The following is a 19,088-nucleotide window of genomic DNA, read 5'->3' on the forward strand; positions in this document are numbered from 1 at the left end:
TGACTGTAATAATTACCATATACTTTGAACTGTGTCAATATCCACTACAATTCTATATTCCATATACTATGATTTAGATAAACTTGATGTCAGTATGCACTGCGCCTCTAGTATTCATTGTCATTATATTAAAAATAATACACAACAACCACAGTATTAGGCCTCATGCACATGACTGTCGTTTGGGTCTGCATCCAAGCCGCCGTTTTGGAGTGCTTCCGTGGGGTTTTGTCCCGTACTTAAGTTCCGCAAAAAGATAGAACATGTCTAGAGTTGAGCGAACACCTGGATGTTCGGGTTCGAGAAGTTCGGCCGAACTTTCCGGAAATGTTCTGGTTCGGGATCCAAACTCGACCCGAACTCGACCCGAACTTTGCCCCGAACCCGAACCCCATTGAAGGCAATGGGGACCCGAACTTTTCGGCACTAAAAGAGCTGTAAAACAGCCCAGGAAAGGGCTAGAGGGCTGAAAAAGGCAGCAAAAATGTAGGTAAATCCCCTGCAAACAAATGTGGATAGGGAAATAAATAAAAATAAAAATTTAATAAATAAAAATTAACCAATATCAATTGGAGAGAGGTCCCATAGCAGAGAATCAGGCTTCATGTCATAGCAGAGAATCAGGCTTCATGTCACCCACCACTGGAACAGGCCATTGTCAGATAATTTTAGGCCCCGGCACCCAGACAGAGGAGAGAGGTCCCATAGCAGAGATTCAGGCTTCATGTCATAGCAGAGAATCAGGCTTCACGTCACCCAACACTGGAACAGGTCACTGTCAGATATGTTTAGGCCCCGGCACCCAGACAGAGGAGAGAGGTCCCATAGCAGAGAATCAGGCTTCATGTCATAGCAGAGAATCATGCTTCATGTCACCCAACACTGGAACAGGCCACTGTCAGATATGTTTAGGCCCCGGCACCCAGACAGAGGAGAGAGGTCCCATAGCAGAGAATCAGGCTTCATGTCATAGCAGAGAATCATGCTTCATGTCACCCCACACTGGAACAGGCCACTGTCAGATATTTTTAGGCCCCGGCACCCAGACAGAGGAGAGAGGTCCCATAGCAGAGAATCAGGCTTCATGTCATAGCAGAGAATCATGCTTCATGTCACCCAACACTGGAACAGGCCAATGTCAGATATTTTTAGGCCCCGGCACCCAGACAGAGGAGAGAGGTCCCATAGCAGAGAATCAGGCTTCATGTCATAGCAGAGAATCATGCTTCATATCACCCAACACTGGAACAGGCCACTGTCAGATATTTTTAGGCCCCGGCACCCAGACTGAGGAGAGAGGTCCCATAGCAGAGAATCAGGCTTCATGTCGTAGCAGAAAATCAGGCTTCATGTCACTCACCACTGGAACAGGCCATTGTCAGATATTTTTAGGCCCCAGCACCCAGACAGAGGAGAGAGGTCCCATAGCAGAGATTCAGGCTTCATGTCATAGCAGAGAATCATGCTTCATGTCACCCAACACTGGAACAGGCCACTATCAGATATGTTTAGGCCCCGGCACCCAGACAGAGGAGAGAGGTCCCATAGCAGAGAATCAGGCTTCATGTCATAGCAGAGAATCAGGCTTCATGACACCCAACACTGGAACAGGCCACTGTCAGATATGTTTAGGCCCCGGCACCCAGACAGAGGAGAGAGGTCCCATAGCAGAGAATCAGGCTTCATGTCATAGTAGAGAATCATGCTTCATGTCACCCAACAATGAAACAGGCCACTGTCAGATATTTTTAGGCCCCGGCACCCAGACAGAGGAGAGAGGTCCCATAGCAGAGAATCAGGCTTCATGTCATAGCAGAGAATCATGCTTCATATCACCCAACACTGGAACAGGCCGCTGTCAGATATTTTTAGGCCCCGGCACCCAGACAGAGGAGAGAGGTCCCATAGCAGAGAATCAGGTTTCATGTCATAGCAGAGAATCAGGCTTCATGTCAGTCACCACTGGAACAGGCCATTGTCAGATATTTTTAGGCCCCGGCACCCAGACAGAGGAGAGAGGTCCCATAGCAGAGAATCAGGCTTCATGTCATAGCAGAGAATCTGGCTTCATGTCACCCAACACTGGAACAGGCCACTGTCAGATATTTTTAGACCCCGGCACCCAGACAGAGGAGAGAAGTCCCATAGCAGAGAATTAGGCTTCATGTCATAGCAGAGAATCATGCTTCATGTCACCCAACACTGGAACAGGCCACTATCAGATATGTTTAGGCCCCGGCACCCAGACAGAGGAGAGAGGTCCCATAGCAGAGAATCGGGCTTCATGTCATAGCAGAGAATCATGCTTCATGTCACCCAACACTGGAACAGGCCACTGTCAGATATGTTTAGGCCCCGGCACCCAGACAGAGGAGAGAGGTACCATAGCAGAGAATCAGGCTTCATGTCATAGCAGAGAATCATGCTTCATGTCACCCAACACTGGAACAGGCCACTGTCAGATATGTTTAGGCCCCGGCACCCAGACAGAGGAGAGAGGCCCCATAGCAGAGAATCAGGCTTCATGTCATAGCAGAGAATCATGCTTCATGTCACCCAACACTAGAACAGGGCACTGTCAGATATTTTTAGGCCCCGGCACCCAGACAGAGGAGAGAGGTCCCATAGCAGAGAATCAGGCTTCATGTCATAGCAGAGAATCATGCTTCATGTCACCCAACACTGGAACAGGCCACTGTCAGATATGTTTAGGCCCCGGCACCCAGACAGAGGAGAGAGGTCCCATAGCAGAGAATCAGGCTTCATGTCATAGCAGTGAATCATGCTTCATGCCACCTAACACTGGAACAGGCCACTGTCAGATATGTTTAGGCCCCAGCACCCAGACAGAGGAGATAGGTCCCATAGCAGAGAATCAGGCTTCATGTCATAGCAGAGAATCAGGCTTCATGTCACCCAACACTGGAACAGGCCACTGTCAGATATTTTTAGGCCCCGGCACCCAGACAGAGGAGAGAGATCCCATTGCAGAGAATCAGGCTTCATGTCACCCACCACTGTAACAGGCCACTGTCAGATATTTAGGCCCCGGCACCCAGACAGAGGAGAGAGGTCCCATTGCAGAGAATCAGGCTTCATGTCACCCACCACTGGAACAGGCCACTGTCAGATATTTAGGCCCCGGCACCCAGACAGAGGAGAATAGTCCCATTACAGAGAATCAGGCTTCATGTCACCCACCACTGGAACAGGCCACTGTCAGATATTTAGGCCCCGGCACCCAGACGGAGGAGAGGTTAATTCAAATTTAGGTTGCCCCGCAATTTAATGGTAAAATTAAAAAAAGAGGATTGAATGAAGTGCCCTGGAGTACAAGAATATATTGTTAAGGGGATGTAGTTATAAATGTCTAATCTGCACAAGGGATGGACAGGTCCTGTGGGATCCATGCCTGGTTCATTTTTATGAACGTCAGCTTGTCCACATTAGCTGTGGACAGGCGGCTGCGTTTGTCTGTAATGACGCCCCCTGCCGTGCTGAATACACGTTCAGACAAAACGCTGGCCGCCGGGCAGGCCAGCACCTCCAAGGCATAAAAGGCTAGTTCTGGCCACGTGGACAATTTGGAGACCCAGAGGTTGAATGGGGCCGAACCATCAGTCAGTACGTGGAGGGGTGTGCACACGTATTGTTCCACCATGTTAGTGAAATGCTGCCTCCTGCTAACACGTTCCGTATCAGGTGGTGGTGCAGTTAGCTGTGGCATGGTGACAAAACTTTTCCACATCTCTGCCATGCTAACCCTGCCCTCAGAGGAGCTGGCCGTGACACAGCTGGCCGTGACATTGGCGACCACTTGCTCCTCCTCTGCATTCGCCTTGGGCTTCCACTTGTTCCCCTGTGACATTTGGGAATGCTCTCAGTAGTGCGTCTACCAACGTGCGCTTGTACTTACGCATCTTCCTATCACGCTCCAGTGCAGGAAGTAAGGTGGGCACATTGTCTTTGTACCGGGGATCCAGCAGGGTGGCAACCCAGTAGTCCGCACACATTAAAATGTGGGCAACTCTGCTGTCGTTGCGCAGGCACTGCAGCATGTAGTCACTCATGTGTGCCAGGCTGCCCAGAGGTAAGGACAAGCTGTCCTCTGTGGGAGGCATATCGTCATCATCCTGCGTTTCCCCCCAGCCACGCACCAGTTGGGCCCGAGCTGCGTTGGGTGCCACCCCGCTGTGAACATGCTTTACCCTCATCCTCCTCCACCTCCTCCTCCTCCTCGTCCTTGTCCATTTGCAAGCCCGTGTGTGTCAGGCCCACACAGACTGTATTGTGTCTGCTGGCTAGTGGCTAGACCTCCACTTATACCGTTACAGGGTGTCATTTACTCACAAATACCTCGCAGATAAAAAAAAATTCTATTTAATTTTTTTCTGTGATCTAATCCCATTTGCAAGCCCGTGTGTGCCAGGCCCACACAGACTGTATTGTGTCCGCTGGCTAGTGGCTAGACCTCCACTTATACCGTTACAGGGTGTCATTTACTCACAAATACCTCGCAGATAAATAAAAAATTCCATTAAATATTTTTCTGTGATCTAATCCCATTTGCAAGCCCGTGTGTGTCAGGCCCACACAGACTGTATTGTGTCTGCTGGCTAGTGGCTAGACCTCCACTTATACCATTACAGGGTGTCATTTACTCACAAATACCTCGCAGATAAAAAAAAAATTCTATTTAATATTTTTTTGTGATCTAAACCCATTTGCAAGCCCGTGTGTGTCTGGCCCACACAGACCGTATTGTGGCCACTGGCTAGTGGCTAGACCTCCACTTATACCGTTACAGGGTGTCATTTACTCACAAATACCTCGCAGATAAAAAAAAATTCTATTTAATTTTTTTCTGTGATCTAAACCCATTTGCAAGCCCGTGTGTGTCAGGCCCACACAGACTGTATTCTGGCCACTGGCTAGTGGCTAGACCTCCACTTATACCGTTACAGGGTGTCATTTACTCACAAATACCTCGCAGATAAAAAAAATTCTATTTAATATTTTTCTGTGATCTAAACCCATTTGCAAGCCCGTGTGTGTCAGGCCCACACAGACTGTATTGTGGCCACTGGCTAGTGGCTAGACCTCCACTTATACCGTTACAGGGTGTCATTTACTCACAAATACCTTGCAAATAAAAAAAAAATTCTATTTCATTTTTTTCTGTGATCTAATCCCATTTGCAAGCCCGTGTGTGTCTGGCCCACACAGACTGTATTGTGGCCACTGACTAGTGGCTAGACCTCCACTTATACCATTACAGGGTGTCATTTACTCACAAATACCTCGCAGATGAAAAAAAAATTCTATTCAAATTTTTTCTGTGATATAATCACAGTTGCAAGCCAGTGTGTATCAGGCCCACACAGACTGTACTGTGCCCACTGCCCACCACTTATATAGGGTGACACAGTACCTTGCACGCATAGTAACACTTATCTAATAAAAAATGACAGGCAGAGGCAGGCCCCGTTGCAGGGGCCGTCGTGTTCGTGGTGCTGTGATTTCCACTGGCCCTGGAATAATGCCCAGTGTTCAGAGGCCACGTACCCTGAACCCAAAAAATTCTGAGAAAATTGTTGACTGGCTTACACAGGACACCCAATCTTCAACAGCTTCCGCTAAGAACCTTGACGCACCATCCTCCTCGAGCTCAGATTTGGTCCCCTACTCTCAAGTTACCACTCTCCCTCCCGCCGCCACCACCACCACTACCACCACAGCCACCACAGCCGATTCACTTGATCCCTCAGAGGAGTTATTTACACATCATTTGGATGAAATTAGTGATGCGCAACCATTATTGCCAGAGGATGGAGATAACAGGGATATGTCTCAGTCAGGCAGCATTACACACATGGACGTACAGTGTGATGATGATGATGATGTTGTACCCGCTTCTGCTTCCTTTGCTGAGGTGTCAGATACAAGTGAAGTGGTTGATGATGACGATGTGTCCGTGGATGCCACGTGGGTGCCTGCTCGAAGAGAAGAAGAAGAGGGGGAAAGTTCAGAAGGGGAGAGAGAGAGAAGGAGGAGATGAGTTGAGAGCAGGGGGAGGTCATCGCAAGGAGCTAGTGGCACAGTCAGACAGCATGTATCGGCACCCGGGGTCAGCCAGACAGCACGCCAATCAACACATGCTGCTGCCACCACCAGAATGCCGTCATTGCAAAGCTCAGCAGTGTGGCATTTTTTTTTGTGTGTCTGCCTCTGACAACAGCGATGCCATTTGCAACCTGTGCCAAAAGAAACTGAGTCATGGGAAATCCAACACCCAGCTAGGTACAGCTGCTTTGCGAAGGCACATGATCGCACATCACAAACGCCTATGGGATCAACACATGATGACGAGTAGAAGCAGCACACAACCTTAAAGCCACCATCCTCCTCCTGGTCCAGCATCTTCAGCCACGTCAACCACTGCTGTCCTCCTTGCCCCCTCTCAACCACCCGCCACTCCGCCTCTCACCTTCACCAGTTCCATCTCATCTGCCCAAAGTCAGGTGTCTGTAAAGGAAATGTTTGAGCGTAGGAAGCCAATGTCCCAGAGTCACCCCCTTGCCCGGCGTCTGACAGCTGGCTTGACGGAACTCTTAGCCCGCCAGCTTTTACCATACCAGCTGGTGGAGTCTGAGGACTTCAAAAAATTTGTCGCTATTGGGACACCACAGTGGAAGGTACCCGGACAAATTTTTTTTTTTTCAAAAAAGGCAATCCTAAACCTCTACTCAGTGATTGAAAAGGAAGTCATGGCATCTCTGGCATACAGTGTTGGGGCAAGGGTCCATCTGACCACTGATACCTGGTCTGAAAAGCACGGTCAGGGCAGGTATATCACCTACACTGCGCATTGGGTCAACCTGCTGACGGCTGACAAGCATGGAATGCGTGGCTCTGCAGCGGAGTTGGTGACACCGCCACAACTTGCAGGCAGGCCTACTGCCACCTCCTCTACTCCTCCTACTCCATCCTCTTCCATAACCTCCTCGGCTGAGTCCTCTTCTGCTGCGGCGTCTGTCTGCACATCAACTGAATCCCCCCAGCTCCCCAGGGGCTATTCCACATCCCGGATACGACAGTGTCACGCTGTCTTGGGGTTGACTTGCCTGAAAGCAGAGAGCCACACCGGACCAGCACTCCTGTCCGCCCTGAACGTACAGGTGGATCAGTGGCTGACCCCGCACCAACTGGAGATCGGCAAAGTGGAGTGTGACAATGGAAGCAATTTGTTGGCGGCATTGAATTTGGGCAAGTTGTCACATGTGCAGTGCATGGCACACGTGTTGAATCTCATCGTACAACGCTTTGTGTCTAAGTACCCAGGCTTACAGGACGTCCTCAAGCAGGCCAGGAAGGTGTGTGGCCATTTCAGGCGTTCCTACACGGCCATGGCGCACTTTTCAGACATTCAGCGCCGAAACAACATGCCAGTGAGGTGCTTGATTTGCGACAGCCCGACATGTTGGAATTCAACACTCCTAATGTTCGACCACCTGCTCCAACAAGAAAAGGGCAGTCAACGAGTATTTGTATGACCGGGGTGCTAGGACAGCCTCTGCGGAGCTGGGAATTTTTTTGCCACGTTACTGGAAGCTCATGCACAATGCCTGTAGGCTCATGCGTCCTTTTGAGGAGGTGACAAACCTAGTCAATCGCACCGAAGGCACCATCAGCGACCTCATCCCATTTGTTTTCTTCCTGGAGCGTGCCCTGCGAAGAGTGCTGGATCAGGCTGTAGATTAGCGTGAAGAGGAAGAGTTGTGGTCACCATCACCACCAGAAACAGCCTTGTCATCATTGCTTGCTGGACCTGCGGCAACGCTGGAAGAGGAGTGTGAGGAAGAGGAGTCAGAGGAGGAATGTGGCTTTGAGGAGGAGGAAGACCAACCACAGCAGGCATCCCAGGGTGCTCGTTGTTGTCACCTATCTGGGACCCGTGGTGTTGTACGTGGCTGGGGTGAAGAACAGACCGTCAATGACATCAGTGAGGACGAGGAACGGGAAATTAGTAGCTTGGCATCCAATCTTGTGCAAATGGGGTCTTTCATGCTGTCATGTCTGTTGAGGGACCTTCGTATAAAAAGGATGAAGGAGAACGACCTGTACTGGGTGGCCATGCTACTAGACCCCCGGTATAAGCAGAAAGTGGCGGAAATGTTACCAACTTACCGAAAGTCAGAAAGGATGCAGCAGTTCAAAACAAAACTAAAAAATATGCTTTACACAGCTTATAAGGGGGATGTCACAGCACAACGGGAATCTAACAGGGGAAGAGGTGAAAGTAATCCTCCTCCTACCACGACCACGGCAGCAAGGACAGGACGCTTTACAGATGTGTTGTTGATGGAGGACATGCAGAGCTTTTTCAGTCCTACACATCGCCACAGCCCTTCGGGATCCAGCCTTAGAGAACGACTCGACCGACAGGTAGCAGACTACCTCGCCTTAACTGCAGATATCGACACTCTGAGGAGCGATGAACCCCTTGACTACTGGGTGTGCAGGCTTGACCTGTGGCCTGAGCTATCCCAGTTTGCAATAGAACCTCTGGCCTGCCCCGCTTCAAGTGTCCTGTCAGAAAGGACCTTCAGTGCAGCAGGAGGCATTGTCACTGACAAAAGAAGTCGCCTCGGTCAAAAAAGTGTTGATTACCTCACCTTCATTAAGATGAATGAGGCATGGATCCCGAAGGGACTGACAGTGGGGGATACGTTTGACTAACAAAGTGCCTGATGATATGCCTTGGCCTCAAAATGGTCCCCACGCTGCTGTATTTAATGTCTGCATACCGGATGACTTTCGTGAATTCTCCGCCACCAACTAGGGTTCAAGCCGCAATGTTTTAGTCACCTTTCTGCCTTGAAAACATCAATTATTCCGGCCGCTGCTACAACAGCGGCTGCAACAATAACATTATTTTTCAGGCATGTGTACATGCCTAATTTTTCTGGCCTCTGGTGCTGCACTGTGGCTGCAAAAACAAAACAAAAAAAAAAGGCACATACAAGTGTCAATTCCCCTTCGTGATTGTTTCCTTGTTGTGGTGAAGGGGCTTGCATATCACAATGAAGCGATCATCACCTCTATGAGTGTGTTGGCAATGTTGCCACACCCCAGATGATAAGGCCATTGCTTCATTATGATCAGACCAAAAGCGATCGACTGGATAATTTTTCAGAGAAAAAAACATACATTTTTAAAAAAATTTTTTTTAAGTTGTATGGATGGGTTTTTAATACATAAAATAAAAAAATCATAATAAATTCTCTTAATAGTTTATTAGAAATAATGCAGACAATTTAAAAAATCCCCATCAATTCCAATACAAAGCAAGTACAAAGCTCAGAACTAAATTATTGCAGGATGTCGTAATGGTTCGTTAATTCGACAATGGTTAATAAATTCGACACACGTCCCCGGATAGGGGACGTAACAGGGATTAAACTGATTGGAATAGTACTAGTTAAGACACCACTCATATAGGGTGTCACAGCACATTGCTCCGTGCACGCGCAGTGCCCCAACTTGGGACTGAGTAAGAGGACCGACCAAGCTGCTTTTTCCATCTCCCGGTTCCTAAAATCAATTCATTTTGGTGCATCAGAGTTTGGTCTGTCACTGTGAAGGCAGTCGAAGGTACCCGGCCTAAATTTTTTTTCACAAAAGGCAATCCCACCCTGAAATGGGACGTAACAGGGATTAAACTGATGAGAATAGTACTACAGAAAATACCACTCATATCGGGTGGGGCAGTAAATTGCACGGAGCAGACACAGTGACCGTGGCGTGGATTCAAACAAAGGGGAGGGAGCCAGCATTTTTTTTAACCATCTCCCCGTTCGAAAAATCTATTTAATAATTTGACCCCAGATTGGGGACGTAACAGGGATTAAACTGATGAGAATAGTGCTACAGAAAATACCACTCATATCCGGTGGGGCAGTAAATTGCACGGTGCAGACGCAGTGACTGTGGCGTGGATTCAAACAAAGGGGAGGGAGCCAGCATTTTTTTAACCATCTCCCCGTTCGAAAAATCTATTTAATAATTTGACCCCAGATTGAGGACGTAACAGGGATTAAACTGATGAGAATAGTACTACAGAAAATACCACTCATATCCGGTGGGGCAGTAAATTGCATGTCGCAGACGCAGTGACCGTGGCGTGGATTCAAACAAAGGGGAGGGAGCCAGCATTTTTTTAACCATCTCCCCGTTCGAAAAATCTATTTAATAATTTGACCCCAGATTGGGGACGTAACAGGGATTAAACTGATGAGAATAGTACTACAGAAAATACCACTCATATCGGGTGGGGCAGTAAATTGCACGGCGCAGACGCACTGACCGTGGCGTGGTTTCAAGCAAATGGGAGGGAGCCAGCATTTTTTTAACCATCTCCCCGTTCAAAAAATCTATTTAACAATTTGACCCCAGATTGGGGACGTAACAGGGATTAAATTGATGAGAATAGTACTACAGAAAATACCACTTTATCCGGTGGGGCAGTAAATTGCACGGTGCAGACGCAGTGATGGTGGCGTGGATTCAAACAAAGGGGAGGGAGCCAGCATTTTTTTAACCATCTCCCCGTTCGAAAAATCTATTTAATAATTTGACCCCAGATTGGGGACGTAACAGGGATTAAACTGATGAGAATAGTACTACAGAAAATACCACTCATATCTAGTGGGGCAGTAAATTGCACGGTGCAGACGCAGTGACCGTGACGTTGATTCAAACAAAGGGGAGGGAGCCAGCATTTTTTTAACCATCTCCCCATTTGAAAAATCTATTTAATAAATTGACCCCAGATTGGGGACGTAACAGGGATTAAACTGATGAGAAGAGAGAACTACAGAAAATACCACTCATATCGGGTGGGGCAGTAAATTGCACGGCATAGACGCAGTGACCGTGGATTCAAACAAAGGGGAGAGAGGCAGTTTTTTTTTAACCATCTCCCCGTTCGAAAAATCTATTCAATTCACCTTTCCGGGACCCTTGGTGTTGTACGTGGCTGGGTGGAGGAAGAAACCTTCAATGACATCAACGGGACATGGCTAGCTTGGTATCCAACCTTGAACAAATGGGGAGTTTGCGGTTGGGCAAATGGACTGTTTGCGGTTGTTTGCGGTGCATTAAAAGGGGAGTTTGGTCTGTCAATGTCTGTACACTTACACTACCTGATCGATACAACATCATACCTGATCGTATACACACACTGGTTGTTTTAAACCACGTTGTTAAAAAAAAAATTGGATTGTTAGGTGATTTATGCCCTTTATGGATTAAAATCCAACTCTGCGTCAACTACATAATTTTCCATGGGAGTTTTGCCATGGATCCCCCTCCGGCATGCCACAGTCCAGGTGTTAGTCCCCTTGAAACAACTTTTCCATAACTACTGTCCCTGGAAAGAGTCCCTGTGGGTTTTAAAATTCGCCTGCCTATTGAAGTCTATGGCGGTTCGCCCGGTTCGCCCGTTCGCGAACATTTGCAGAAATTCGCGTTCGGCGTTCGCGAACGGAAAATTTTATGTTCGCGACATCACTACCCACCAATTGAACAGACGATTTTACAAAAATTATGTCCCTGTCACCTATGCAAAACAGTGGTTTGTATACGGCAAAATTGGTAAAATGTCACCTGATAATGTAACAGACGATTTTATTAAAGTTATGTCCCTGTCACCTATGCAGAGCAGGGTTTATTCATGGCAAAAATGGTAAAATGTCACCCAAGAATGTAACAGACACTTTTTCACCCTGCTCCCTCTTTTGCTGTGCTGGTGCCTCTGTGCGACCACCGCCTCTTCCTCCGTACTAGTCAGGTCACTCGCATGTCCTTGATTCCATGTGGGGTCTAGTATCTCATCATCCTCCACATCATCTACCACCCACTCTTTACCCCTGCTCGCCTTGTCGGTCTGCAAACTGCAGAAAGCCGCAGCAGATGGCACTTGTGTTTTGTCATCATCAGAGACGTGCTGCGGTGGTCTTCCAATGTCCTCATCCTGAAACATAAGTGGTTGGGCATCAGTGCACTCAATCTCTTTCACTTCTGCGGCAGGGCTATGTGGATGGCCTTGGAAAACCCTGCAAGGAGAGTCATCAAAAAGCAGAAGAGACTGCTTCATGACTTGGGGCTCAGACTGCTTAGCTGATTTGCAAGGGGGTGAGGTGTAGGACTGATGGACATGGGCTGCAGGTGCCAACTCTGATATTTCAGCAGGAGACTGGGTGGGAGACAATGTGAAGGAACTGGAGGCACTGTCAGCCACTCAATTTACTATCGCCTGTACTTGTTCTGGCCTCACCATTTGTAGAGCCGCATTCGGCCCTATTAAATAACGTTGAAGGTTCTGTTGCCTACTCGCACCCGAGGAAGGGGTTTCACTTGTGCGTGTAGCTGTCACAGATCGACCACGTCCTTTCCCTGCAACAGGAGCTCCACCAGCAGCACCACGACTGGGGCCACGTCCTTTATTTGATGCTCTCCCCATTCTTTGCTCTCACTCACCAAACTAACAGATCGTTTATGTCAGGCGACAATGTAACCGCCAATAGTCAACAATTAGGTTCACTGAGAGTAAGGCAGTGTCGGTGTCATAAAGAGGAAACATTTCTTGAGGTCACACAACAGTGTGACAGGCAAATTTAATACAATTACTTCACTGTCCCAAAATTGTCAACCAACAATGTAACTGCAGTATTGAATGGTTGTATTTCACTGTGACAAATGCAGCAAAGGCCCTAGATGTAGGGTCTTTCAAAAAATTGGTATTTTTTTTAAACCTGGAATATAACAGTTGTATTTAAAGTTTGTATTTGATTGTCACAAATGCAACAAATGCTGAAAATGTATTATCTTGCCCAAAATAAGTGTGTTTTTTTTTAAACAAGAATATAACAGCAGTTTTTTAAGTTTGTATATGACTGGCACAAATGCAACAAAGGCCGCAAATGTATTATCTTGCCCAAAATGGGTGTTTTTTTTTTAATACCAGAATATAACAGCAGTATGTACCGCTTGTATTGGACTGTCAGAAATGCAGCAAAGGCCGCAAATGTATTATCTTGCCCAAAATGGGTGTTTTTTTTTTAAAGCAAAGGAGATAAAAAAGGAAGGGGGGTTAATCTCTATTCTTCTACAGAAGAAGTTTGAGAATATCCAGCAGGGCGCCAGAGGAGGGACCTGTGAAAAGTATTTAAAGAAGGCGGAACTTATGTATTTCCGTATTTTTGGTGTCAGAGGGATATTAGGCTGCCAAGGGAAAAACCATCAGGAGGGTCCCCTAATGGATAAGGTATAGGCAAAAGAGATAGAACAAAATGTATTTTTTACCCCTTTAGGAGGCGCCACCATCAATCGGATGAGAAGTGTATATTAAAATATAGCTTTTAGTGGGTTATTATCTTCCAAAGATTTTTTTCTTTTTTACATATGTATTAAACTTGAAGTTACTAGCACATACGTTAAAATACTCAATTAGAGGTCATTAGAGAAAGCAATTTTGACTCACTTCACCCAGGAGGTACCTGATGGGATAAACTCAAAACACCCACCGAATAACCTCCTGCGCCTGGGTCGCCTGTAAGATCTCACTGAATGACAGCAGTCCAGTCGAGCCTCTTGTCAATCGTCTATATTGAACCACAGGGTGGGGTGAAGGTATCTTGCTCAACGCGTTTCGGGGTATAAGAAAAAAAACCTTCATCAGGAGCATGTTTTTTTTTTAAACCCAGTGTATAATTGCAGTATTTAAAGCTTGTATTTCACTGTGACAAATGCAGAAACGGCTCCAGATGTAGGGTCTTGCCAAAAAGTTTTTTTATTTTTTTTTAAACCCAGAATATAATTGCAGTATTTAAAACTTGTTTTTCACTGTCAGAAATGCAGCAAAGGCCCCAAATGTAGCGTCTTGCCAATAATGGGTGGTTTTTTAACACAAAATATAATTGCAGTATTTAAAGGGTTTCTACCATCAGAATTACTGTTATGTAGCTGACTGACATTAGCGATGTGCTAATGTCAGCACTACATAACAGTATGTTTTTTACATTTCTCCCTGCAGCCGTTTTGCTAAAATACACACTTTTATATTATGTTAATGAGCCTCTAGGGGTTCTATGTGGGTGTAGATTCAGCACCTAGAGGATCCGTCTACTCACCCTTTATCCCGCCCAGGTCCTCTGTTCTGCCTGCCCCGCTCCTCTTGATTGATGTGTGTTTTTTAAAACCCAGAATATAATTGCAGTATTTAAAGCTTGTATTTCACAGTTGGAAATGCAACAAAAGCCCCAAATGGCCCCGAGTTATTCGGGTCTCTGGTGACCCGATAACCCGGAATAGGAGGGTGATCGGTGGTGTCATAATACACCACCAATCACCATCCTGCGATCCTGAGAGGTGATGGTGATATCACCTCTCAGGATCGCTTCCGATTGGCTGCAGGGTGGGCGGGCGGTTTAAACTTACTGCAGCCATGCCTCCTCCTCCTTTCTGTGTCCGAATCCAGGAGAGAGGAGCAGCGTTGTCCAGCTCCGGAGCCCAGTGAGCCCAGCACCCCCAGCACCCCCACTGAGCCACCATAGTGCCATCTGGCACTAAAAAGGTAGATAGGGACACGTTAGGGAGAGCTTAGATAGGTAGGAATAGTCAGGGAAAGTTTAGGGGAAAAAAAAGTTTTATTTTTGCTTCACCCTGATCGGGTGTCTGGGGTCCACAGCACATTCAGCTGTGTGACCCTAGACCCCCCAAAGGGTGCTGCAGCTTGCCCCCCTGCCCCTCCACCCCCCACCCCCTCCACAAACATTTTTTGGGGAACAAGCACTTTTTTTTTGTGTGCGTGCGCTGACTGTGGCCGGCACTCTTAGCTTCCGGCCACTGTTAGCGCTTCGCCCACCCCACCGCTGATCAGCAAGCTTGAATTATTATTATTATTATTATTTTTTTTAAAGTTAGGTTTAGGGATAAGTACGCAAACACCCTGTCATGGTCTTACCTTCTTGCTGTTCTCCTTCGTTTGACATGTGCTGGCGGCCATCTTGGTTTCTGGGTTTCTTGTAGCCTCCCACCCTGCGGCTTCTCCTTCCCACTGGGAGGAGCTGGATGCCTAGCTCATATATATAGGAGGTCTGTGGCTTCAGTTCCTTGCTTGGTCCTCCTGTGTTCACATGCTTCTAGACTGCTGCTGCTTCTGGTTCCTGATCCTGGTTTCGTCCGACTACCCTGCTGGTTCCTGATCCTGGTTTCGTCCGACTACCCTGCTGGTTCCTGATCCTGGCTTCGTCTGACTACCCTGCTGGTTCCTGATCCTGGCTTCGTCTGACTACCCTTCTGGTTCCTGACCTCTGGCTTCGCAAAGACTCTGCTTCGGTTTCGCCATCCGTTTGGACTTTTGCTTTACAGCTTTATTTTCAATAAAGCCTTCTTATTTTCACTTATCCCTTGTTGTACGTCTGGTTCATGGTTCCGTGACATTAGGACCAAGCCATGAATTCTGACGGTACAGGGCCATCCTCGCTACCCACGCTGGTTGCCAGACTTGATCAGCAGGATCACCTGTTGGGTCGGTTCGCTGTGGCGTTGCAAACCCTGCTTGAACGCACGGCTCATTTCGCTCCCGTTGCCGATGGGTCGGTTGTCGCTCCTGGGCCCACTCCTACTGTCGCTCCGGTTGTTGCGCCAGAGTCTACCCCGACACCTGTTGTTGCACCTGCGGTGTTTCGGGGTATGACCGGTTCTGCCCCTCTTCCACAGCGCTTTGGGGGAGAGCCAACTCAGTGCCGAGGTTTCCTTAACCAGGTGGGCATTTATTTCGAGTTGCTGCCACATGCCTTTCCCACTGAGAGATCAAAGGTGGGCTTCTTGATCTCGCTGCTCTCGGACAAGGCCTTGGCCTGGGCCAGCCCTTTATGGGAGAACAACAATCCGGTGGTTGCCGAGTTTTCCGGTTTTGTTGCTTCTCTTCGGAAGGTATTCGATGTGCCGGCTCGTGCTGCCTCTGCTGCGAAGCTCCTTATGTCCATCAGACAGGGTTCACGATCCGTAGCTGAATACGCTATTGAGTTTCGTACCCTGGCAGCAGAGGTGGGCTGGAATAATGAGGCTCTGGTCGCTGCTTTCTCTCATGGTCTCTCGGATGCCTTGAAGGATGAGGTTGCAGCTAAGGACCTACCAGTGGAGCTCGAGTCTCTTATTTCTTTCCTGATTTTGATTGACACCAGACTCAGGGAGAGACCTTCCTTTAAGGAGAGCCTGCGGAGGTTTTCTAACAGATTGGCGCCTACGTTTGCTGTCCCACCCGTGCCTCCCTCTCCTCCCACGCCTCCTGGGGATGACTTGTCTGGGGGTGAACCCATGCAGCTGGGGTTTACTCGCCTGTCCGAGGGGGAGAGGGTACTCCGGAGACGCGAGGGCCGATGCATGTACTGTGGTCTCGGTGGGCATTTTCGGTTGGCATGTCCGAACCGTCCGGGAAACGCTCGCACCTGAGATCCTGTCGGGGGCAGATCTTGGGTGGAGTCTCCTCGTCCCCGGTTTCCCGTGTTGACAAACCACTGATCACTGTTGTCCTCTCCTGGGTCGGGGGCTCGGTGACGACCCAGGCGTTGGTGGACTCTGGTGCTGGTGGTTTGTTCATTGATAATGTGTTCGCTGCCGCCAATTCCATTCCTCTGCAGGCTCGAGGTTCCCCACTGGCTCTTGAGGCGATAGACGGCAGACCCCTTCTGCCGCCACACGTGACTCATGAGACCCTTCCAGTGGGGATAGCCATTGGTGCCGTTCACAGAGAGTCGGTCTGCCTCCAGGTTATTTCGTCTCCACACTACTCGGTGGTCTTGGGGTACCCCTGGCTCCGGAAGCATAATCCGACTTTCGATTGGAGATCAGCCGAGATCATCTCGTGGTCACCGCAGTGTGGGGCTAGTTGCATCCATGGGTCTGTCAAGTTGCTGTGTACTTCCTCGGACTCTCTGTTGCCTCCTGAATACGAGGAGTACCGGGATGTATTCGATAAGGTGCGCGCGGTTGCCCTACCTCCGCACCGCCCATACGATTGTGCCATAGAGTTACAATCTGGTGCCGTTCCTCCTCGTGGCAAAGTCTATCCACTGTCGGTAGCGGAGAATGAGGCCATGGAGGAGTACGTGAGGGAGGCGCTTTCACGCGGACACATTCGCAAATCCTCGTCCCCGGCAGGGGCTGGATTTTTCTTTGTGAAAAAGAAGGGCGGTGAGTTGAGGCCTTGCATCGATTACAGGGGTCTCAATCGCATCACGATCAAGAACGCTTACCCGATACCCTTGATTTCCGAGCTGTTCGATCGCCTTAAAGGGGCCACGGTCTTTACCAAACTCGACCTGAGGGCGGCATATAACCTGGTAAGGATCAAGGCGGGCGATGAGTGGAAGACCGCGTTTAACACCAGGACCGGTCATTATGAATCCTTGGTTATGCCCTTTGGGTTGTGCAATGCGCCCGCAGTCTTTCAGGAATTCATCAACGATGTTTTCCGTGACCTGTTGCAGCAGTGTGTGGTGGTCTATTTGGATGACATCTTGGTATATTCTGAATCCATGGAGGCCCACATTCTGGATGTCAGACGAGTGTTGCAACGGTTACGAGAGAACAAGCTGTTCGGTAAGCTTGAGAAATGCGAATTTCACCGATCCCAGGTAACCTTCTTAGGTTACATCATTTCCGCTGAGGGGTTCTCCATGGATCCTGAGAAGGTTTCGGCTGTCTTACAGTGGCCCCAGCCCAGTGGTCTTCGTTCCCTGCAGCGCTTTTTGGGCTTCGCCAATTATTATCGGAAGTTCATCAGGGACTTTTCCATGCTAGCCAAGCCTCTCACGGATCTGACCAGGAAGGGCAGTAATTCCCAGGTCTGGCCGCTCGAGGCCATCCGAGCTTTTGAGGCTCTAAAGTCCGCCTTTGTGTCGGCTCCGATTCTGTCGCATCCCAACCCTGGGTTGCCCTTTGTCCTCGAGGTGGACGCGTCTGAGACGGGAGTAGGCGCCCTTCTGTCTCAGCGTAGAACACCAGAGGGTCCTCTGCTTCCTTGTGGATTTTACTCCCGGAAACTGTCTTCCGCGGAGTGCAACTATCAGATTGGTGACAGGGAGTTATTGGCCATCGTGCAGGCCCTTAAAGAATGGAGGCACTTGCTCGAGGGTTCGGTGGTTCCGGTCCTCATCCTGACGGACCACAAGAATCTGACCTACCTTTCTGAGGCCAAGAGATTGACACCACGTCAGGCCAGGTGGGCTCTGTTCTTGTCACGTTTTAATTACGTGGTCTCCTACCTACCCGGTTCCAAGAACATCAGGGCGGATGCCTTATCACGGCAGTACTCCGAGCTGTCCAGGGAGGAGTCGATTCCGACTTCGGTCATACCTCCGAATCAGATCTTGGCCGCCATTCGCACCAGCCTGACCTCTCCCCTGGGTGAGCAGATTTTGGCGGCTCAATCTGGTGCTCCCTCTGGGAGACCCAACGGCAGATGTTTTGTGCCTGAGGAGTTGCGCACTCGGTTGTTGCGAACCTACCATAACTCCAAGACCGCGGGGCATCCTGGAAAGAATCAGCTGTCCTGGGCTGTTTCACGTCTGTTCTGGTGGCCTTCCCTACGATCCGACATCGCCGCATATGTAGCGGCATGCTCCGTTTGTGCCCAGAGTAAGTCCCCTCGGCACCTTCCGTTGGGCCTTCTGCAACCCATAGCCACCGGGGAGCGCCCATGGTCACACCTGGGGATGGATTTCATTGTGGACCTCCCTGCATCCCGAGGCCATACGGTCATTCTCATGATTGTGGATCGGTTTTCCAAAATGTGCCACTGTGTTCCTCTCAAGAAGTTACCCTCTGCACAAGAGTTGGCCACGATTTTTGCCAGGGAGGTCTTCCGGTTGCACGGTTTTCCCAAGGAGATTGTGTCGGATCGGGGGAGTCAGTTTGTGTCCAGGTTCTGGCGCGCCTTTTGCTCCCAGTTGGGGATTCATCTCTCCTTCTCCTCGGCCTACCACCCTCAGTCCAATGGGGCCGCAGAACGATCCAATCAG

This window comes from Bufo bufo, chromosome 5 (assembly GCF_905171765.1).
Source record: "Bufo bufo chromosome 5, aBufBuf1.1, whole genome shotgun sequence".
NCBI classification, from domain to species: domain Eukaryota; kingdom Metazoa; phylum Chordata; class Amphibia; order Anura; family Bufonidae; genus Bufo; species Bufo bufo.